Consider the following 22,889-nt stretch of genomic DNA (forward strand, 5'->3'; position numbering starts at 1 on the left):
GGGCATTTCATGGAAGGCACTCTCTTTCTCTTCGCTGTTTTGCTTCCAATGCTGCCTAAATATGTTCATTTCCACTATTTGTACTACTGCTTTCCATTTCTTCTCTTCTGCACAGATTTGGCCTTGGTTTCAATCCCCAGTTCCTTACCCTCTACAAGAAACTTTCTACTGCTTTTCATGTTGGTATCTAAACCAAATGCACCATTGAAACTGGTGCAAGATAGTCATTGAACTCAGGGTTGTAATCTTTAGAACCGAGAGCAACCACATCATAGGGCGTTGGTGGTATAGTGGTGAGCATAGCTGCTTCCCAAGCAGTTGACCCGGGTTCGATTCCCGGCCAATGCAGTGCAAATTTTTATATGTTCTCCAAGCAGGATTTGTTTTAATGCAACATGTCACAAAACGGAAATATCATGAACAGATTAATCAGACGTTAAATAAAAAAAAAAATGAAATACTTAGGCAGGCATCTCGATCGCCCCATCTGCTACATTCATTGTCCTATTAGATGCTATTTTCCAAAAAGCAGAGTCACCACTCACATGTGCTGGTAATAAATATGTTGCGGGCGGTAGACAATGAAAGGGCTGAACCCCGACCAGACATTTTAACTGTAGCATCTCTATATTAAAAAGCATTTCTAGGCAATATCTAGCATGTGAATAAAAGTAGGCAAGATCCACCGATGAATCTGGCAAAAGTCCCCAACGATTTTGTGCACACTTGTTCTCTCACCTGAATGCAGCGCCACCTTGTAGCCATCGGATGTAACTGCAGCTCACAAAATGTTATATCAGAGAGCAAGTTGAGAGGACTCCAAGAGGCAGATGTCCATGGAAAGAGCCTCTCACGACAGCAGGAAGGTTGGATATTTCAAGATGGCAACATTTCCTGTCCAACGTCCTCACGTCCCGAACGCTCCCAAACGCTCAAAAGCCTCGCCCTCACCGGGTAGATCTCTGGCTCCCAGTTAAAATCAAATCCTGAGCATGCTAGCGCTAGGATCAAAGAGAGAGGAGAGGGTTAGAGAGCTGCTATCTTGGTAAAGGCCTGAAACTGCTAGTTCCCAAGAGGGTCTGCACTTTCAGTTATGACTGACTGTGAGACGAGAAGATGAAGATTTTCTGCACCCAGCATACATTGCAGCATGCTTAGGCAAATGAGGAGCGAGACCCACCAATCCCTCGCCACTTCGCTGAAAGCTCCTCCTCTGCATAAAGAGAACACTTTTACAAGGGAGCAGAGTGGTGCAGCGGAAGCGTGCTGGGGCCATAACCCAGAGGTCGATGGATCGAAACCATCCTCTGCTATAATATTTCTTGTTTTTTCTTCTGAGAACCAATCTGTCATTTCCACGCTACCAGCAAGGAAAAGCGCAGGCTTGTGCTAGCTATGTGAGAAAAGACTTCTCAACTATCTGTCTCTGCTGAAATACAAGAGAGTGATCGCCAAAGGATCAACCCCATACTTTGAAAGTAAAGATACCCAATTATAAGCATAAATGACTGGTGGGACCGTCACACGTTTTTCTGGGCATGCTTTGAATGTCATTCTTGCCTTTTCGTTCTGCTCTTATCATTCTCCTGGGCATTTCATGGAAGGCACTCTCTTTCTCTTCGCTGCTTTGCTTCCAATGCTGCCTAAATATGTTCATTTCCACTATTTGTACTACTGCTTTCCATTTCTTCTCTTCTGCACAGATTTGGCCTTGGTTTCAATCCCCAGTTCCTTACCCTCTACAAGAAACTTTCTACTGCTTTTCATGTTGGTATCTAAACCAAATGCACCATTGAAACTGGTGCAAGATAGTCATTGAACTCGGGGTTGTAATCTTTAGAACCGAGAGCAAACACATCATAGGGCGTTGGTGGTATAGTGGTGAGCATAGCTGCTTCCCAAGCAGTTGACCCGGGTTCGATTCCCGGCCAATGCAGTGCAAATTTTTATATGTTCTCCAAGCAGGATTTGTTTTAATGCAACATGTCACAAAACGGAAATATCATGAACAGATTAATCAGACGTTAAATTTTAAAAAAAATGAAATACTTAGGTAGGCATCTCGATCGCCCCATCTGCTACATTCATTGTCCTATTAGATGCTATTTTCCAAAAAGCAGAGTCACCACTCACATGTGCTGGTAATAAATTTGTTGCGGGCAGTAGACAATGAAAGGGCTGAACCCCGACCAGACATTCTAACTCTAGCATCTCTATATTAAAAAGCATTTCTAGGCAATATCTAGCATGTGAATAAAAGTAGGCAAGATCCACCGATGAATCTGGCAAAAGTCCCCAACGATTTTGTGCACACTTGTTCTCTCACCTGAATGCAGCGCCACCTTGTAGCCATCGGATGTAACTGCAGCTCACAAAATGTTATATCAGAGAGCAAGTTGAGAGGACTCCAAGAGGCAGATGTCCATGGAAAAAGCCTCTCACGACAGCAGGAAGGTTGGATATTTCAAGATGGCAACATTTCCTGTCCAACGTCCTCACGTCCCGAACGCTCCCAAACGCTCAAAAGCCTCGCCCTCACCGGGTAGATCTCTGGCTCCCAGTTAAAATCAAATCCTGAGCATGCTAGCGCTAGGATCAAAGAGAGAGGAGAGGGTTAGAGAGCTGCTATCTTGGTAAAGGCCTGAAACTGCTAGTTCCCAAGAGGGTCTGCACTTTCAGTTATGACTGACTGTGAGACGAGAAGATGAAGATTTTCTGCACCCAGCATACATTGCAGCATGCTTAGGCAAATGAGGAGCGAGACCCACCAATCCCTCACCACTTCGCTGAAAGCTCCTCCTCTGCATAAAGAGAACACTTTTACAAGGGAGCAGAGTGGCACAGCGGAAGCGTGCTGGGCCCATAACCCAGAGGTCGATGGATCGAAACCATCCTCTGCTATAATATTTCTTGTTTTTTCTTCTGAGAACCAATCTGTCATTTCCACGCTACCAGCAAGGAAAAGCGCAGGCTTGTGCTAGCTATGTGAGAAAAGACTTCTCAACTATCTGTCTCTGCTGAAATACAAGAGAGTGATCGCCAAAGGATCAACCCCATACTTTGAAAGTAAAGATACCCAATTATAAGCATAAATGACTGGTGGGACCTTCACACGTTTTTCTGGGCATGCTTTGAATGTCATTCTTGCCTTTTCGTTCTGCTCTTATCATTCTCCTGGGCATTTCATGGAAGGCACTCTCTTTCTCTTCGCTGTTTTGCTTCCAATGCTGCCTAAATATGTTCATTTCCACTATTTGTACTACTGCTTTCCATTTCTTCTCTTCTGCACAGATTTGGCCTTGGTTTCAATCCCCAGTTCCTTACCCTCTACAAGAAACTTTCTACTGCTTTTCATGTTGGTATCTAAACCAAATGCACCATTGAAACTGGTGCAAGATAGTCATTGAACTCGGGGTTGTAATCTTTAGAACCGAGAGCACCCACATCATAGGGCGTTGGTGGTATAGTGGTGAGCATAGCTGCTTCCCAAGCAATTGACCCGGGTTCGATTCCCGGCCAATGCAGTGCAAATTTTTATATGTTCTCCAAGCAGGATTTGTTTTAATGCAACATGTCACAAAACGGAAATATCATGAACAGATTAATCAGACGTTAAATTAAAAAAAAATGAAATACTTAGGCAGGCATCTCGATCGCCCCATCTGCTACATTAATTGTCCTATTAGATGCTATTTTCCAAAAAGCAGAGTCACCACTCACATGTGCTGGTAATAAATATGTTGCGGGCGGTAGACAATGAAAGGGCTGAACCCCGACCAGACATTCTAACTCTAGCATCTCTATATTAAAAAGCATTTCTAGGCAATATCTAGCATGTGAATAAAAGTAGGCAAGATCCACCGATGAATCTGGCAAAAGTCCCCAACGATTTTGTGCACACTTGTTCTCTCACCTGAATGCAGCGCCACCTTGTAGCCATCGGATGTAACTGCAGCTCACAAAATGTTATATCAGAGAGCAAGTTGAGAGGACTCCAAGAGGCAGATGTCCATGGAAAGAGCCTCTCACGACAGCAGGAAGGTTGGATATTTCAAGATGGCAACATTTCCTGTCCAATGTCCTCACGTCCCGAACGCTCCCAAATGCTCAAAAGCCTCGCCCTCACCGGGTAGATCTCTGGCTCCCAGTTAAAATCAAATCCTGAGCATGCTAGCGCTAGGATCAAAGAGAGAGGAGAGGGTTAGAGAGCTGCTATCTTGGTAAAGGCCTGAAACTGCTAGTTCCCAAGAGGGTCTGCACTTTCAGTTATGACTGACTGTGAGACGAGAAGATGAAGATTTTCTGCACCCAGCATACATTGCAGCATGCTTAGGCAAATGAGGAGCGAGACCCACCAATCCCTCGCCACTTCGCTGAAAGCTCCTCCTCTGCATAAAGAGAACACTTTTACAAGGGAGCAGAGTGGCGCAGCGGAAGCGTGCTGGGCCCATAACCCAGAGGTCGATGGATCGAAACCATCCTCTGCTATAATATTTCTTGTTTTTTCTTCTTAGAACCAATCTGTTATTTCCACGCTACCAGCAAGGAAAAGCGCAGGCTTGTGCTAGCTATGTGAGAAAAGACTTCTCAACTATCTGTCTCTGCTGAAATACAAGAGAGTGATCGCCAAAGGATCAACCCCATACTTTGAAAGTAAAGATACCCAATTATAAGCATAAATGACAGGTGGGACCGTCACACGTTTTTCTGGGCATGCTTTGAATGTCATTCTTGCCTTTTCGTTCTGCTCTTATCATTCTCCTGGGCATTTCATGGAAGGCACTCTCTTTCTCTTCGCTGCTTTGCTTCCAATGCTGCCTAAATATGTTCATTTCCACTATTTGTACTACTGCTTTCCATTTCTTCTCTTCTGCACAGATTTGGCCTTGGTTTCAATCCCCAGTTCCTTACCCTCTACAAGAAACTTTCTACTGCTTTTCATGTTGGTATCTAAACCAAATGCACCATTGAAACTGGTGCAAGATAGTCATTGAACTCGGGGTTGTAATCTTTAGAACCGAGAGCAACCACATCATAGGGCGTTGGTGGTATAGTGGTGAGCATAGCTGCTTCCCAAGCAATTGACCCGGGTTCGATTACCGGCCAATGCAGTGCAAATTTTTATATGTTCTCCAAGCAGGATTTGTTTTAATGCAACATGTCACAAAACGGAAATATCATGAACAGATTAATCAGACGTTAAATTAAAAAAAAAATGAAATACTTAGGCAGGCATCTCGATCGCCCCATCTGCTACATTCATTGTCCTATTAGATGCTATTTTCCAAAAAGCAGAGTCACCACTCACATGTGCTGGTAATAAATATGTTGCGGGCGGTAGACAATGAAAGGGCTGAACCCCGACCAGACATTCTAACTGTAGCATCTCTATATTAAAAAGCATTTCTAGGCAATATCTAGCATGTGAATAAAAGTAGGCAAGATCCACCGATGAATCTGGCAAAAGTCCCCAACGATTTTGTGCACACTTGTTCTCTCACCTGAATGCAGCGCCACCTTGTAGCCATCGGATGTAACTGCAGCTCACAAAATGTTATATCAGAGAGCAAGTTGAGAGGACTCCAAGAGGCAGATGTCCATGGAAAGAGCCTCTCACGACAGCAGGAAGGTTGGATATTTCAAGATGGCAACATTTCCTGTCCAACGTCCTCACGTCCCGAACGCTCCCAAACGCTCAAAAGCCTCACACCGGGCAAGCCCTCAGCGGGTAGATCTCTGGCTCCCAGTTAAAATCAAATCCTGAGCATGCTAGCGCTAGGATCAAAGAGAGAGGAGAGGGTTAGAGAGCTGCTATCTTGGTAAAGGCCTGAAACTGCTAGTTCCCAAGAGGGTCTGCACTTTCAGTTATGACTGACTGTGAGACGAGAAGATGAAGATTTTCTGCACCCAGCATACATTGCAGCATGCTTAGGCAAATGAGGAGCGAGACCCACCAATCCCTCGCCACTTCGCTGAAAGCTCCTCCTCTGCATAAAGAGAACACTTTTACAAGGGAGCAGAGTGGCGCAGCGGAAGCGTGCTGGGCCCATAACCCAGAGGTCGATGGATCGAAACCATCCTCTGCTATAATATTTCTTGTTTTTTCTTCTGAGAACCAATCTGTCATTTCCACGCTACCAGCAAGGAAAAGCGCAGGCTTGTGCTAGCTATGTGAGAAAAGACTTCTCAACTATCTGTCTCTGCTGAAATACAAGAGAGTGATCGCCAAAGGATCAACCCCATACTTTGAAAGTAAAGATACCCAATTATAAGCATAAATGACTGGTGGGACCGTCACACGTTTTTCTGGGCATGCTTTGAATGTCATTCTTGCCTTTTCGTTCTGCTCTTATCATTCTCCTGGGCATTTCATGGAAGGCACTCTCTTTCTCTTCGCTGCTTTGCTTCCAATGCTAGCTAAATATGTTCATTTCCACTATTTGTACTACTGCTTTCCATTTCTTCTCTTCTGCACAGATTTGGCCTTGGTTTCAATCCCCAGTTCCTTACCCTCTACAAGAAACTTTCTACTGCTTTTCATGTTGGTATCTAAACCAAATGCACCATTGAAACTTGTGCAAGATAGTCATTGAACTCGGGGTTGTAATCTTTAGAACCGAGAGCAACCACATCATAGGGCATTGGTGGTATAGTGGTGAGCATAGCTGCTTCCCAAGCAGTTGACCCGGGTTCGATTCCCGGCCAATGAAGTGCAAATTTTTATATGTTCTCCAAGCAGGATTTGTTTTAATGCAACATGTCACAAAACGGAAATATCATGAACAGATTAATCAGACGTTAAATTAAAAAAAAAATGAAATACTTAGGCAGGCATCTCGATCGCCCCATCTGCTACATTCATTGTCCTATTAGATGCTATTTTCCAAAAAGCAGAGTCACCACTCACATGTGCTGGTAATAAATATGTTGCGGGCGGTAGACAATGAAAGGGCTGAACCCCGACCAGACATTCTAACTGTAGCATCTCTATATTAAAAAGCATTTCTAGGCAATATCTAGCATGTGAATAAAAGTAGGCAAGATCCACCGATGAATCTGGCAAAAGTCCCCAACGATTTTGTGCACACTTGTTCTCTCACCTGAATGCAGCGCCACCTTGTAGCCATCGGATGTAACTGCAGCTCACAAAATGTTATATCAGAGAGCAAGTTGAGAGGACTCCAAGAGGCAGATGTCCATGGAAAGAGCCTCTCACGACAGCAGGAAGGTTGGATATTTCAAGATGGCAACATTTCCTGTCCAACGTCCTCACGTCCCGAACGCTCCCAAACGCTCAAAAGCCTCGCCCTCACCGGGTAGATCTCTGGCTCCCAGTTAAAATCAAATCCTGAGCATGCTAGCGCTAGGATCAAAGAGAGAGGAGAGGGTTAGAGAGCTGCTATCTTGGTAAAGGCCTGAAACTGCTAGTTCCCAAGAGGGTCTGCACTTTCAGTTATGACTGACTGTGAGATGAGAAGATGAAGATTTTCTGCACCCAGCATACATTGCAGCATGCTTAGGCAAATGAGGAGCGAGACCCACCAATCCCTCGCCACTTCGCTGAAAGCTCCTCCTCTGCATAAAGAGAACACTTTTACAAGGGAGCAGAGTGGCGCAGCGGAAGCGTGCTGGGCCCATAACCCAGAGGTCGATGGATCGAAACCATCCTCTGCTATAATATTTCTTGTTTTTTCTTCTGAGAACCAATCTGTCATTTCCACGCTACCAGCAAGGAAAAGCGCAGGCTTGTGCTAGCTATGTGAGAAAAGACTTCTCAACTATCTGTCTCTGCTGAAATACAAGAGAGTGATCGCCAAAGGATCAACCCCATACTTTGAAAGTAAAGATACCCAATTATAAGTATAAATGACTGGTGGGCCTGTCACACGTTTTTCTGGGCATGCTTTGAATGTCATTCTTGCCTTTTCGTTCTGCTCTTATCATTCTCCTGGGCATTTCATGGAAGGCACTCTCTTTCTCTTCGCTGCTTTGCTTCCAGTGCTGCCTAAATATGTTCATTTCCACTATTTGTACTACTGCTTTCCATTTCTTCTCTTCTGCACAGATTTGTCCTTGGTTTCAATCCCCAGTTCCTTACCCTCTACAAGAAACTTTCTACTGCTTTTCATGTTGGTATCTAAACCAAATGCACCATTGAAACTGGTGCAAGATAGTCATTGAGCTCGGGGTTGTAATCTTTAGAACCAAGAGCAACCACATCATAGAGCGTTGGTGGTATAGTGGTGAGCATAGCTGCTTCCCAAGCAGTTGACCCGGGTTCGATTCCCGGCCAATGCAGTGCAAATTTTTATATGTTCTCCAAGCAGGATTTGTTTTAATGCAACATGTCACAAAACGGAAATATCATGAACAGATTAATCAGACGTTAAATTTTAAAAAAAATGAAATACTTAGGCAGGCATCTCGATCGCCCCATCTGCTACATTCATTGTCCTATTAGATGCTATTTTCCAAAAAGCAGAGTCACCACTCACATGTGCTGGTAATAAATATGTTGCGGGCGGTAGACAATGAAAGGGCTGAACCCCGACCAGACATTCTAACTCTAGCATCTCTATATTAAAAAGCATTTCTAGGCAATATCTAGCATGTGAATAAAAGTAGGCAAGATCCACCGATGAATCTGGCAAAAGTCCCCAACGATTTTGTGCACACTTGTTCTCTCACCTGAATGCAGCGCCACCTTGTAGCCATCGGATGTAACTGCAGCTCACAAAATGTTATATCAGAGAGCAAGTTGAGAGGACTCCAAGAGGCAGATGTCCATGGAAAGAGCCTCTCACGACAGCAGGAAGGTTGGATATTTCAAGATGGCAACATTTCCTGTCCAACGTCCTCACGTCCCGAACGCTCCCAAACGCTCAAAAGCCTCGCCGTCACCGGGTAGATCTCTGGCTCCCAGTTAAAATCAAATCCTGAGCATGCTAGCGCTAGGATCAAAGAGAGAGGAGAGGGTTAGAGAGCTGCTATCTTGGTAAAGGCCTGAAACTGCTAGTTCCCAAGAGGGTCTGCACTTTCAGTTATGACTGACTGTGAGACGAGAAGATGAAGATTTTCTGCACCCAGCATACATTGCAGCATGCTTAGGCAAATGAGGAGCGAGACCCACCAATCCCTCGCCACTTCGCTGAAAGCTCCTCCTCTGCATAAAGAGAACACTTTTACAAGGGAGCAGAGTGGCGCAGCGGAAGCGTGCTGGGCCCATAACCCAGAGGTCGATGGATCGAAACCATCCTCTGCTATAATATTTCTTGTTTTTTCTTCTGAGAACCAATCTGTCATTTCCACGCTACCAGCAAGGAAAAGCGCAGGCTTGTGCTAGCTATGTGAGAAAAGACTTCTCAACTATCTGTCTCTGCTGAAATACAAGAGAGTGATCGCCAAAGGATCAACCCCATACTTTGAAAGTAAAGATACCCAATTATAAGCATAAATGACTGGTGGGACCGTCACACGTTTTTCTGGGCATGCTTTGAATGTCATTCTTGCCTTTTCGTTCTGCTCTTATCATTCTCCTGGGCATTTCATGGAAGGCACTCTATTTCTCTTCGCTGCTTTGCTTCCAATGCTGCCTAAATATGTTCATTTCCACTATTTGTACTACTGCTTTCCATTTCATCTCTTCTGCACAGATTTGGCCTTGGTTTCAATCCCCAGTTCCTTACCCTCTACAAGAAACTTTCTACTGCTTTTCATGTTGGTATCTAAACCAAATGCACCATTGAAACTGGTGCAAGATAGTCATTGAACTCGGGGTTGTAATCTTTAGAACCGAGAGCAACCACATCATAGGGCGTTGGTGGTATAGTGGTGAGCATAGCTGCTTCCCAAGCAGTTGACCCGGGTTCGATTCACAGCCAATGCAGTGCAAATTTTTATATGTTCTCCAAGCAGGATTTGTTTTAATGCAACATGTCACAAAACGGAAATATCATGAACAGATTAATCAGACGTTAAATTTAAAAAAAAATGAAATACTTAGGTAGGCATCTCGATCGCCCCATCTGCTACATTCATTGTCCTATTAGATGCTATTTTCCAAAAAGCAGAGTCACCACTCACATGTGCTGGTAATAAATATGTTGCGGGCGGTAGACAATGAAAGGGCTGAACCCCGACCAGACATTCTAACTCTAGCATCTCTATATTAAAAAGCATTTCTAGGCAATATCTAGCATGTGAATAAAAGTAGGCAAGATCCACCGATGAATCTGGCAAAAGTCCCCAACGATTTTGTGCACACTTGTTCTCTCACCTGAATGCAGCGCCACCTTGTAGCCATCGGATGTAACTGCAGCTCACAAAATGTTATATCAGAGAGCAAGTTGAGAGGACTCCAAGAGGCAGATGTCCATGGAAAGAGCCTCTCACGACAGCAGGAAGGTTGGATATTTCAAGATGGCAACATTTCCTGTCCAACGTCCTCACGTCCCGAACGCTCCCAAACGCTCAAAAGCCTCACACCGGGCAAGCCCTCACCGGGTAGATCTCTGGCTCCCAGTTAAAATCAAATCCTGAGCATGCTAGCGCTAGGATCAAAGAGAGAGGAGAGGGTTAGAGAGCTGCTATCTTGGTAAAGGCCTGAAACTGCTAGTTCCCAAGAGGGTCTGCACTTTCAGTTATGACTGACTGTGAGACGAGAAGATGAAGATTTTCTGCACCCAGCATACATTGCAGCATACTTAGGCAAATGAGGAGCGAGATCCACCAATCCCTCGCCACTTCGCTGAAAGCTCCTCCTCTGCATAAAGAGAACACTTTTACAAGGGAGCAGAGTGGCGCAGCGGAAGCGTGCTGGGCCCATAACCCAGAGGTCGATGGATCGAAACCATCCTCTGCTATAATATTTCTTGTTTTTTCTTCTGAGAACCAATCTGTCATTTCCACGCTACCAGCAAGGAAAAGCGCAGGCTTGTGCTAGCTATGTGAGAAAAGACTTCTCAACTATCTGTCTCTGCTGAAATACAAGAGAGTGATCGCCAAAGGATCAACCCCATACTTTGAAAGTAAAGATACCCAATTATAAGCATAAATGACTGGTGGGACCGTCACACGTTTTTCTGGGCATGCTTTGAATGTCATTCTTGCCTTTTCGTTCTGCTCTTATCATTCTCCTGGGCATTTCATGGAAGGCACTCTATTTCTCTTCGCTGCTTTGCTTCCAATGCTGCCTAAATATGTTCATTTCCACTATTTGTACTACTGCTTTCCATTTCTTCTCTTCTGCACAGATTTGGCCTTGGTTTCAATCCCCAGTTCCTTACCCTCTACAAGAAACTTTCTACTGCTTTTCATGTTGGTATCTAAACCAAATGCACCATTGAAACTGGTGCAAGATAGTCATTGAACTCGGGGTTGTAATCTTTAGAACCGAGAGCAACCACATCATAGGGCGTTGGTGGTATAGTGGTGAGCATAGCTGCTTCCCAAGCAATTGACCCGGGTTCGATTCCCGGCCAATGCAGTGCAAATTTTTATATGTTCTCCAAGCAGGATTTGTTTTAATGCAACATGTCACAAAACGGAAATATCATGAACAGATTAATCAGACGTTAAATTTAAAAAAAAATGAAATACTTAGGCAGGCATCTCGATCGCCCCATCTGCTACATTCATTGTCCTATTAGATGCTATTTTCCAAAAAGCAGAGTCACCACTCACATGTGCTGGTAATAAATATGTTGCGGGCGGTAGACAATGAAAGGGCTGAACCCCGACCAGACATTCTAACTGTAGCATCTCTATATTAAAAAGCATTTCTAGGCAATATCTAGCATGTGAATAAAAGTAGGCAAGATCCACCGATGAATCTGGCAAAAGTCCCCAACGATTTTGTGCACACTTGTTCTCTCACCTGAATGCAGCGCCACCTTGTAGCCATCGGATGTAACTGCAGCTCACAAAATGTTATATCAGAGAGCAAGTTGAGAGGACTCCAAGAGGCAGATGTCCATGGAAAGAGCCTCTCACGACAGCAGGAAGGTTGGATATTTCAAGATGGCAACATTTCCTGTCCAACGTCCTCACGTCCCGAACGCTCCCAAACGCTCAAAAGCCTCACACCGGGCAAGCCCTCAGCGGGTAGATCTCTGGCTCCCAGTTAAAATCAAATCCTGAGCATGCTAGCGCTAGGATCAAAGAGAGAGGAGAGGGTTAGAGAGCTGCTATCTTGGTAAAGGCCTGAAACTGCTAGTTCCCAAGAGGGTCTGCACTTTCAGTTATGACTGACTGTGAGACGAGAAGATGAAGATTTTCTGCACCCAGCATACATTGCAGCATGCTTAGGCAAATGAGGAGCGAGACCCACCAATCCCTCGCCACTTCGCTGAAAGCTCCTCCTCTGCATAAAGAGAACACTTTTACAAGGGAGCAGAGTGGCGCAGCGGAAGCGTGCTGGGCCCATAACCCAGAGGTCGATGGATCGAAACCATCCTCTGCTATAATATTTCTTGTTTTTTCTTCTGAGAACCAATCTGTCATTTCCACGCTACCAGCAAGGAAAAGCGCAGGCTTGTGCTAGCTATGTGAGAAAAGACTTCTCAACTATCTGTCTCTGCTGAAATACAAGAGAGTGATCGCCAAAGGATCAACCCCATACTTTGAAAGTAAAGATACCCAATTATAAGCATAAATGACTGGTGGGACCGTCACACGTTTTTCTGGGCATGCTTTGAATGTCATTCTTGCCTTTTCGTTCTGCTCTTATCATTCTCCTGGGCATTTCATGGAAGGCACTCTCTTTCTCTTCGCTGCTTTGCTTCCAATGCTGCCTAAATATGTTCATTTCCACTATTTGTACTACTGCTTTCCATTTCTTCTCTTCTGCACAGATTTGGCCTTGGTTTCAATCCCCAGTTCCTTACCCTCTACAAGAAACTTTCTACTGCTTTTCATGTTGGTATCTAAACCAAATGCACCATTGAAACTGGTGCAAGATAGTCATTGAACTCGGGGTTGTAATCTTTAGAACCGAGAGCAACCACATCATAGGGCGTTGGTGGTATAGTGGTGAGCATAGCTGCTTCCCAAGCAGTTGACCCGGGTTCGATTCCCGGCCAATGCAGTGCAAATTTTTATATGTTCTCCAAGCAGGATTTGTTTTAATGCAACATGTCACAAAACGGAAATATCATGAACAGATTAATCAGACGTTAAATAAAAAAAAAAATGAAATACTTAGGCAGGCATCTCGATCGCCCCATCTGCTACATTCATTGTCCTATTAGATGCTATTTTCCAAAAAGCAGAGTCACCACTCACATGTGCTGGTAATAAATATGTTGCGGGCGGTAGACAATGAAAGGGCTGAACCCCGACCAGACATTCTAACTGTAGCATCTCTATATTAAAAAGCATTTCTAGGCAATATCTAGCATGTGAATAAAAGTAGGCAAGATCCACCGATGAATCTGGCAAAAGTCCCCAACGATTTTGTGCACACTTGTTCTCTCACCTGAATGCAGCGCCACCTTGTAGCCATCGGATGTAACTGCAGCTCACAAAATGTTATATCAGAGAGCAAGTTGAGAGGACTCCAAGAGGCAGATGTCCATGGAAAGAGCCTCTCACGACAGCAGGAAGGTTGGATATTTCAAGATGGCAACATTTCCTGTCCAACGTCCTCACGTCCCGAACGCTCCCAAACGCTCAAAAGCCTCGCCCTCACCGGGTAGATCTCTGGCTCCCAGTTAAAATCAAATCCTGAGCATGCTAGCGCTAGGATCAAAGAGAGAGGAGAGGGTTAGAGAGCTGCTATCTTGGTAAAGGCCTGAAACTGCTAGTTCCCAAGAGGGTCTGCACTTTCAGTTATGACTGACTGTGAGACGAGAAGATGAAGATTTTCTGCACCCAGCATACATTGCAGCATGCTTAGGCAAATGAGGAGCGAGACCCACCAATCCCTCGCCACTTCGCTGAAAGCTCCTCCTCTGCATAAAGAGAACACTTTTACAAGGGAGCAGAGTGGCGCAGCGGAAGCGTGCTGGGCCCATAACCCAGAGGTCGATGGATTGAAACCATCCTCTGCTATAATATTTCTTGTTTTTTCTTCTGAGAACCAATCTGTCATTTCCACGCTACCAGCAAGGAAAAGCGCAGGCTTGTGCTAGCTATGTGAGAAAAGACTTCTCAACTATCTGTCTCTGCTGAAATACAAGAGAGTGATCGCCAAAGGATCAACCCCATACTTTGAAAGTAAAGATACCCAATTATAAGCATAAATGACTGGTGGGACTGTCACACGTTTTTCTGGGCATGCTTTGAATGTCATTCTTGCCTTTTCGTTCTGCTCTTATCATTCTCCTGGGCATTTCATGGAAGGCACTCTCTTTCTCTTCGCTGCTTTGCTTCCAATGCTGCCTAAATATGTTCATTTCCACTATTTGTACTACTGCTTTCCATTTCTTCTCTTCTGCACAGATTTGGCCTTGGTTTCAATCCCCAGTTCCTTACCCTCTACAAGAAACTTTCTACTGCTTTTCATGTTGGTATCTAAACCAAATGCACCATTGAAACTGGTGCAAGATAGTCATTGAACTCGGGGTTGTATTCTTTAGAACCGAGAGCAACCACATCATAGGGCGTTGGTGGTATAGTGGTGAGCATAGCTGCTTCCCAAGCAGTTGACCCGGGTTCGATTCACGGCCAATGCAGTGCAAATTTTTATATGTTCTCCAAGCAGGATTTGTTTTAATGCAACATGTCACAAAACGGAAATATCATGAACAGATTAATCAGACGTTAAATTAAAAAAAAAATGAAATACTTAGGTAGGCATCTCGATCGCCCCATCTGCTACATTCATTGTCCTATTAGATGCTATTTTCCAAAAAGCAGAGTCACCACTCACATGTGCTGGTAATAAATATGTTGCGGGCGGTAGACAATGAAAGGGCTGAACCCCGACCAGACATTCTAACTCTAGCATCTCTATATTAAAAAGCATTTCTAGGCAATATCTAGCATGTGAATAAAAGTAGGCAAGATGCACCGATGAATCTGGCAAAAGTCCCCAACGATTTTGTGCACACTTGTTCTCTCACCTGAATGCAGCGCCACCTTGTAGCCATCGGTGGCAACATTTCCTGTCCAACGTCCTCACGTCCCGAACGCTCCCAAACGCTCAAAAGCCTCACACCGGGCAAGCCCTCACCGGGTAGATCTCTGGCTCCCAGTTAAAATCAAATCCTGAGCATGCTAGCGCTAGGATCAAAGAGAGAGGAGAGGGTTAGAGAGCTGCTATCTTGGTAAAGGCCTGAAACTGCTAGTTCCCAAGAGGGTCTGCACTTTCAGTTATGACTGACTGTGAGACGAGAAGATGAAGATTTTCTGCACCCAGCATACATTGCAGCATGCTTAGGCAAATGAGGAGCGAGACCCACCAATCCCTCGCCACTTCGCTGAAAGCTCCTCCTCTGCATAAAGAGAACACTTTTACAAGGGAGCAGAGTGGCGCAGCGGAAGCGTGCTGGGCCCATAACCCAGAGGTCGATGGATTGAAACCATCCTCTGCTATAATATTTCTTGTTTTTTCTTCTGAGAACCAATCTGTCATTTCCACGCTACCAGCAAGGAAAAGCGCAGGCTTGTGCTAGCTATGTGAGAAAAGACTTCTCAACTATCTGTCTCTGCTGAAATACAAGAGAGTGATCGCCAAAGGATCAACCCCATACTTTGAAAGTAAAGATACCCAATTATAAGCATAAATGACTGGTGGGACTGTCACACGTTTTTCTGGGCATGCTTTGAATGTCATTCTTGCCTTTTCGTTCTGCTCTTATCATTCTCCTGGGCATTTCATGGAAGGCACTCTCTTTCTCTTCGCTGCTTTGCTTCCAATGCTGCCTAAATATGTTCATTTCCACTATTTGTACTACTGCTTTCCATTTCTTCTCTTCTGCACAGATTTGGCCTTGGTTTCAATCCCCAGTTCCTTACCCTCTACAAGAAACTTTCTACTGCTTTTCATGTTGGTATCTAAACCAAATGCACCATTGAAACTGGTGCAAGATAGTCATTGAACTCGGGGTTGTATTCTTTAGAACCGAGAGCAACCACATCATAGGGCGTTGGTGGTATAGTGGTGAGCATAGCTGCTTCCCAAGCAGTTGACCCGGGTTCGATTCACGGCCAATGCAGTGCAAATTTTTATATGTTCTCCAAGCAGGATTTGTTTTAATGCAACATGTCACAAAACGGAAATATCATGAACAGATTAATCAGACGTTAAATTAAAAAAAAAATGAAATACTTAGGTAGGCATCTCGATCGCCCCATCTGCTACATTCATTGTCCTATTAGATGCTATTTTCCAAAAAGCAGAGTCACCACTCACATGTGCTGGTAATAAATATGTTGCGGGCGGTAGACAATGAAAGGGCTGAACCCCGACCAGACATTCTAACTCTAGCATCTCTATATTAAAAAGCATTTCTAGGCAATATCTAGCATGTGAATAAAAGTAGGCAAGATGCACCGATGAATCTGGCAAAAGTCCCCAACGATTTTGTGCACACTTGTTCTCTCACCTGAATGCAGCGCCACCTTGTAGCCATCGGTGGCAACATTTCCTGTCCAACGTCCTCACGTCCCGAACGCTCCCAAACGCTCAAAAGCCTCACACCGGGCAAGCCCTCACCGGGTAGATCTCTGGCTCCCAGTTAAAATCAAATCCTGAGCATGCTAGCGCTAGGATCAAAGAGAGAGGAGAGGGTTAGAGAGCTGCTATCTTGGTAAAGGCCTGAAACTGCTAGTTCCCAAGAGGGTCTGCACTTTCAGTTATGACTGATTGTGAGACGAGAAGATGAAGATTTTCTGCACCCAGCATACATTGCAGCATGCTTAGGCAAATGAGGAGCGAGACCCACCAATCCCTCGCCACTTCGCTGAAAGCTCCTCCTCTGCATAAAGAGAACACTTTTACAAGGGAGCAGAGTGGCGCAGCGGAAGCGTGGTGGGCCCATAACCCAGAGGTCGATGGATCGAAACCATCCTCTGCTATAATATTTCTTGTTTTTTCTTCTGAGAACCAATCTGTCATTTCCACGCTACCAGCAAGGAAAAGCGCAGGCTTGTGCTAGCTATGTGAGAAAAGACTTCTCAACTATCTGTCTCTGCTGAAATACAAGAGAGTGATCGCCAAAGGATCAACCCCATACTTTGAAAGTAAAGATACCCAATTATAAGCATAAATGACTGGTGGGACCGTCACACGTTTTTCTGGGCATGCTTTGAATGTCATTCTTGCCTTTTCGTTCTGCTCTTATCATTCTCCTGGGCATTTCATGGAAGGCACTCTCTTTCTCTTCGCTGCTTTGCTTCCAATGCTAGCTAAATATGTTCATTTCCACTATTTGTACTACTGCTTTCCATTTCTTCTCTTCTGCACAGATTTGGCCTTGGTTTCAATCCCCAGTTCCTTACCCTCTACAAGAAACTTTCTACTGCTTTTCATGTTGGTATCTAAACCAAATGCACCATTGAAACTGGTGCAAGATAGTCATTGAACTCGGGGTTGTAATCTTTAGAACCGAGAGCAACCACATCATAGGGCGTTGGTGGTATAGTGGTGAGCATAGCTGCTTCCCAAGCAGTTGACCCGGGTTCGATTCCCGGCCAATGCAGTGCAAATTTTTATATGTTCTCCAAGCAGGATTTGTTTTAATGCAACATGTCACAAAACGGAAATATCATGAACAGATTAATCAGACGTTAAATTAAAAAAAAAATGAAATACTTAGGCAGGCATCTCGATCGCCCCATCTGCTACATTCATTGTCCTATTAGATGCTATTTTCCAAAAAGCAGAGTCACCACTCACATGTGCTGGTAATAAATATGTTGCGGGCGGTAGACAATGAAAGGGCTGAACCCCGACCAGACATTCTAACTGTAGCATCTCTATATTAAAAAGCATTTCTAGGCAATATCTAGCATGTGAATAAAAGTAGGCAAGATCCACCGATGAATCTGGCAAAAGTCCCCAACGATTTTGTGCACACTTGTTCTCTCACCTGAATGCAGCGCCACCTTGTAGCCATCGGATGTAACTGCAGCTCACAAAATGTTATATCAGAGAGCAAGTTGAGAGGACTCCAAGAGGCAGATGTCCATGGAAAGAGCCTCTCACGACAGCAGGAAGGTTGGATATTTCAAGATGGCAACATTTCCTGTCCAACGTCCTCACGTCCCGAACGCTCCCAAACGCTCAAAAGCCTCGCCCTCACCGGGTAGATCTCTGGCTCCCAGTTAAAATCAAATCCTGAGCATGCTAGCGCTAGGATCAAAGAGAGAGGAGAGGGTTAGAGAGCTGCTATCTTGGTAAAGGCCTGAAACTGCTAGTTCCCAAGAGGGTCTGCACTTTCAGTTATGACTGACTGTGAGATGAGAAGATGAAGATTTTCTGCACCCAGCATACATTGCAGCATGCTTAGGCAAATGAGGAGCGAGACCCACCAACTCCCTCGCCACTTCGCTGAAAGCTCCTCCTCTGCATAAAGAGAACACTTTTACAAGGGAGCAGAGTGGCGCAGCGGAAGCGTGCTGGGCCCATAACCCAGAGGTCGATGGATCGAAACCATCCTCTGCTATAATATTTCTTGTTTTTTCTTCTGAGAACCAATCTGTCATTTCCACGCTACCAGCAAGGAAAAGCGCAGGCTTGTGCTAGCTATGTGAGAAAAGACTTCTCAACTATCTGTCTCTGCTGAAATACAAGAGAGTGATCGCCAAAGGATCAACCCCATACTTTGAAAGTAAAGATACCCAATTATAAGCATAAATGACTGGTGGGACCGTCACACGTTTTTCTGGGCATGCTTTGAATGTCATTCTTGCCTTTTCGTTCTGCTCTTATCATTCTCCTGGGCATTTCATGGAAGGCACTCTCTTTCTCTTCGCTGCTTTGCTTCCAATGCTGCCTAAATATGTTCATTTCCACTATTTGTACTACTGCTTTCCATTTCTTCTCTTCTGCACAGATTTGGCCTTGGTTTCAATCCCCAGTTCCTTACCCTCTACAAGAAACTTTCTACTGCTTTTCATGTTGGTATCTAAACCAAATGCACCATTGAAACTGGTGCAAGATAGTCATTGAACTCGGGGTTGTAATCTTTAGAACCGAGAGCAACCACATCATAGGGCATTGGTGGTATAGTGGTGAGCATAGCTGCTTCCCAAGCAGTTGACCCGGGTTCGATTCCCGGCCAATGCAGAGCAAATTTTTATATGTTCTCCAAGCAGGATTTGTTTTAATGCAACATGTCACAAAACGGAAATATCATGAACAGATTAATCAGACGTTAAATTAAAAAAAAAAATGAAATACTTAGGCAGGCATCTCGATCGCCCCATCTGCTACATTCATTGTCCTATTAGATGCTATTTTCCAAAAAGCAGAGTCACCACTCACATGTGCTGGTAATAAATATGTTGCGGGCGGTAGACAATGAAAGGGCTGAACCCCGACCAGACATTCTAACTGTAGCATCTCTATATTAAAAAGCATTTCTAGGCAATATCTAGCATGTGAATAAAAGTAGGCAAGATCCACCGATGAATCTGGCAAAAGTCCCCAACGATTTTGTGCACACTTGTTCTCTCACCTGAATGCAGCGCCACCTTGTAGCCATCGGATGTAACTGCAGCTCACAAAATGTTATATCAGAGAGCAAGTTGAGAGGACTCCAAGAGGCAGATGTCCATGGAAAGAGCCTCTCACGACAGCAGGAAGGTTGGATATTTCAAGATGGCAACATTTCCTGTCCAACGTCCTCACGTCCCGAACGCTCCCAAACGCTCAAAAGCCTCACCCTCACCGGGTAGATCTCTGGCTCCCAGTTAAAATCAAATCCTGAGCATGCTAGCGCTAGGATCAAAGAGAGAGGAGAGGGTTAGAGAGCTGCTATCTTGGTAAAGGCCTGAAACTGCTAGTTCCCAAGAGGGTCTGCACTTTCAGTTATGACTGACTGTGAGACGAGAAGATGAAGATTTTCTGCACCCAGCATACTTTGCAGCATGCTTAGGCAAATGAGGAGCGAGACCCACCAATCCCTCGCCACTTCGCTGAAAGCTCCTCCTCTGCATAAAGAGAACACTTTTACAAGGGAGCAGAGTGGCGCAGCGGAAGCGTGCTGGGCCCATAACCCAGAGGTCGATGGATCGAAACCATCCTCTGCTATAATATTTCTTGTTTTTTCTTCTGAGAACCAATCTGTCATTTCCACGCTACCAGCAAGGAAAAGCGCAGGCTTGTGCTAGCTATGTGAGAAAAGACTTCTCAACTATCTGTCTCTGCTGAAATACAAGAGAGTGATCGCCAAAGGATCAACCCCATACTTTGAAAGTAAAGATACCCAATTATAAGCATAAATGACTGGTGGGCCTGTCACACGTTTTTCTGGGCATGCTTTGAATGTCATTCTTGCCTTTTCGTTCTGCTCTTATCATTCTCCTGGGCATTTCATGGAAGGCACTCTCTTTCTCTTCGCTGCTTTGCTTCCAGTGCTGCCTAAATATGTTCATTTCCACTATTTGGACTACTGCTTTCCATTTCTTCTCTTCTGCACAGATTTGTCCTTGGTTTCAATCCCCAGTTCCTTACCCTCTACATGAAACTTTCTACTGCTTTTCATGTTGGTATCTAAACCAAATGCACCATTGAAACTGGTGCAAGATAGTCATTGAACTCGGGGTTGTAATCTTTAGAACCAAGAGCAACCACATCATAGAGCGTTGGTGGTATAGTGGTGAGCATAGCTGCTTCCCAAGCAGTTGACCCGGGTTCGATTCCCGGCCAATGCAGTGCAAATTTTTATATGTTCTCCAAGCAGGATTTGTTTTAATGCAACATGTCACAAAACGGAAATATCATGAACAGATTAATCAGATGTTAAATTTTAAAAAAAATGAAATACTTAGGCAGGCATCTCGATCGCCCCATCTGCTACATTCATTGTCCTATTAGATGCTATTTTCCAAAAAGCAGAGTCACCACTCACATGTGCTGGTAATAAATATGTTGCGGGCGGTAGACAATGAAAGGGCTGAACCCCGACCAGACATTCTAACTCTAGCATCTCTATATTAAAAAGCATTTCTAGGCAATATCTAGCATGTGAATAAAAGTAGGCAAGATCCACCGATGAATCTGGCAAAAGTCCCCAACGATTTTGTGCACACTTGTTCTCTCACCTGAATGCAGCGCCACCTTGTAGCCATCGGATGTAACTGCAGCTCACAAAATGTTATATCAGAGAGCAAGTTGAGAGGACTCCAAGAGGCAGATGTCCATGGAAAGAGCCTCTCACGACAGCAGGAAGGTTGGATATTTCAAGATGGCAACATTTCCTGTCCAACGTCCTCACGTCCCGAACGCTCCCAAACGCTCAAAAGCCTCGCCGTCACCGGGTAGATCTCTGGCTCCCAGTTAAAATCAAATCCTGAGCATGCTAGCGCTAGGATCAAAGAGAGAGGAGAGGGTTAGAGAGCTGCTATCTTGGTAAAGGCCTGAAACTGCTAGTTCCCAAGAGGGTCTGCACTTTCAGTTATGACTGACTGTGAGAAGAGAAGATGAAGATTTTCTGCACCCAGCATACATTGCAGCATGCTTAGGCAAATGAGGAGCGAGACCCACCAATCCCTCGCCACTTCGCTGAAAGCTCCTCCTCTGCATAAAGAGAACACTTTTACAAGGGAGCAGAGTGGCGCAGCGGAAGCGTGCTGGGCCCATAACCCAGAGGTCGATGGATCGAAACCATCCTCTGCTATAATATTTCTTGTTTTTTCTTCTGAGAACCAATCTGTCATTTCCACGCTACCAGCAAGGAAAAGCGCAGGCTTGTGCTAGCTATGTGAGAAAAGACTTCTCAACTATCTGTCTCTGCTGAAATACAAGAGAGTGATCGCCAAAGGATCAACCCCATACTTTGAAAGTAAAGATACCCAATTATAAGCATAAATGACTGGTGGGACCGTCACACGTTTTTCTGGGCATGCTTTGAATGTCATTCTTGCCTTTTCGTTCTGCTCTTATCATTCTCCTGGGCATTTCATGGAAGGCACTCTATTTCTCTTCGCTGCTTTGCTTCCAATGCTGCCTAAATATGTTCATTTCCACTATTTGTACTACTGCTTTCCATTTCATCTCTTCTGCACAGATTTGGCCTTGGTTTCAATCCCCAGTTCCTTACCCTCTACAAGAAACTTTCTACTGCTTTTCATGTTGGTATCTAAACCAAATGCACCATTGAAACTGGTGCAAGATAGTCATTGAACTCGGGGTTGTAATCTTTAGAACCGAGAGCAACCACATCATAGGGCGTTGGTGGTATAGTGGTGAGCATAGCTGCTTCCCAAGCAGTTGACCCGGGTTCGATTCACAGCCAATGCAGTGCAAATTTTTATATGTTCTCCAAGCAGGATTTGTTTTAATGCAACATGTCACAAAACGGAAATATCATGAACAGATTAATCAGACGTTAAATTTAAAAAAAAATGAAATACTTAGGTAGGCATCTCGATCGCCCCATCTGCTACATTCATTGTCCTATTAGATGCTATTTTCCAAAAAGCAGAGTCACCACTCACATGTGCTGGTAATAAATATGTTGCGGGCGGTAGACAATGAAAGGGCTGAACCCCGACCAGACATTCTAACTGTAGCATCTCTATATTAAAAAGCATTTCTAGGCAATATCTAGCATGTGAATAAAAGTAGGCAAGATCCACCGATGAATCTGGCAAAAGTCCCCAACGATTTTGTGCACACTTGTTCTCTCACCTGAATGCAGCGCCACCTTGTAGCCATCGGATGTAACTGCAGCTCACAAAATGTTATATCAGAGAGCAAGTTGAGAGGACTCCAAGAGGCA

General features: G+C 44.6%; 7 non-coding genes across 7 annotated transcripts; all 7 read left to right on the forward strand.

Annotated features, from left to right (window-relative positions):
* Positions 1-276: 276 nt before the first annotated feature.
* TRNAG-CCC (transfer RNA glycine (anticodon CCC)) lies at positions 277-348 on the forward strand. Its single transcript has one exon. It is a non-coding gene; the product is annotated as a tRNA-Gly (tRNA).
* A 1,516-nt stretch (positions 349-1,864) lies between these two features.
* On the forward strand, positions 1,865-1,936 carry TRNAG-CCC (transfer RNA glycine (anticodon CCC)). The gene has a single exon. It is a non-coding gene; the product is annotated as a tRNA-Gly (tRNA).
* Positions 1,937-8,226: 6,290 nt separating this feature from the next.
* TRNAG-CCC (transfer RNA glycine (anticodon CCC)) lies at positions 8,227-8,298 on the forward strand. Its single transcript has one exon. It is a non-coding gene; the product is annotated as a tRNA-Gly (tRNA).
* Positions 8,299-13,012: 4,714 nt separating this feature from the next.
* TRNAG-CCC (transfer RNA glycine (anticodon CCC)) lies at positions 13,013-13,084 on the forward strand. Its single transcript has one exon. It is a non-coding gene; the product is annotated as a tRNA-Gly (tRNA).
* Positions 13,085-17,570: 4,486 nt separating this feature from the next.
* Positions 17,571-17,642, forward strand: TRNAG-CCC (transfer RNA glycine (anticodon CCC)). The gene has a single exon. It is a non-coding gene; the product is annotated as a tRNA-Gly (tRNA).
* A 1,517-nt stretch (positions 17,643-19,159) lies between these two features.
* TRNAG-CCC (transfer RNA glycine (anticodon CCC)) lies at positions 19,160-19,231 on the forward strand. The gene has a single exon. It is a non-coding gene; the product is annotated as a tRNA-Gly (tRNA).
* Positions 19,232-20,748: 1,517 nt separating this feature from the next.
* TRNAG-CCC (transfer RNA glycine (anticodon CCC)) lies at positions 20,749-20,820 on the forward strand. The gene has a single exon. It is a non-coding gene; the product is annotated as a tRNA-Gly (tRNA).
* Positions 20,821-22,889: the final 2,069 nt, after the last annotated feature.

This window comes from Triturus cristatus, chromosome 11 (genome assembly GCF_964204655.1).
Source record: "Triturus cristatus chromosome 11, aTriCri1.1, whole genome shotgun sequence".
NCBI classification, from domain to species: Eukaryota; Metazoa; Chordata; class Amphibia; order Caudata; family Salamandridae; genus Triturus; species Triturus cristatus.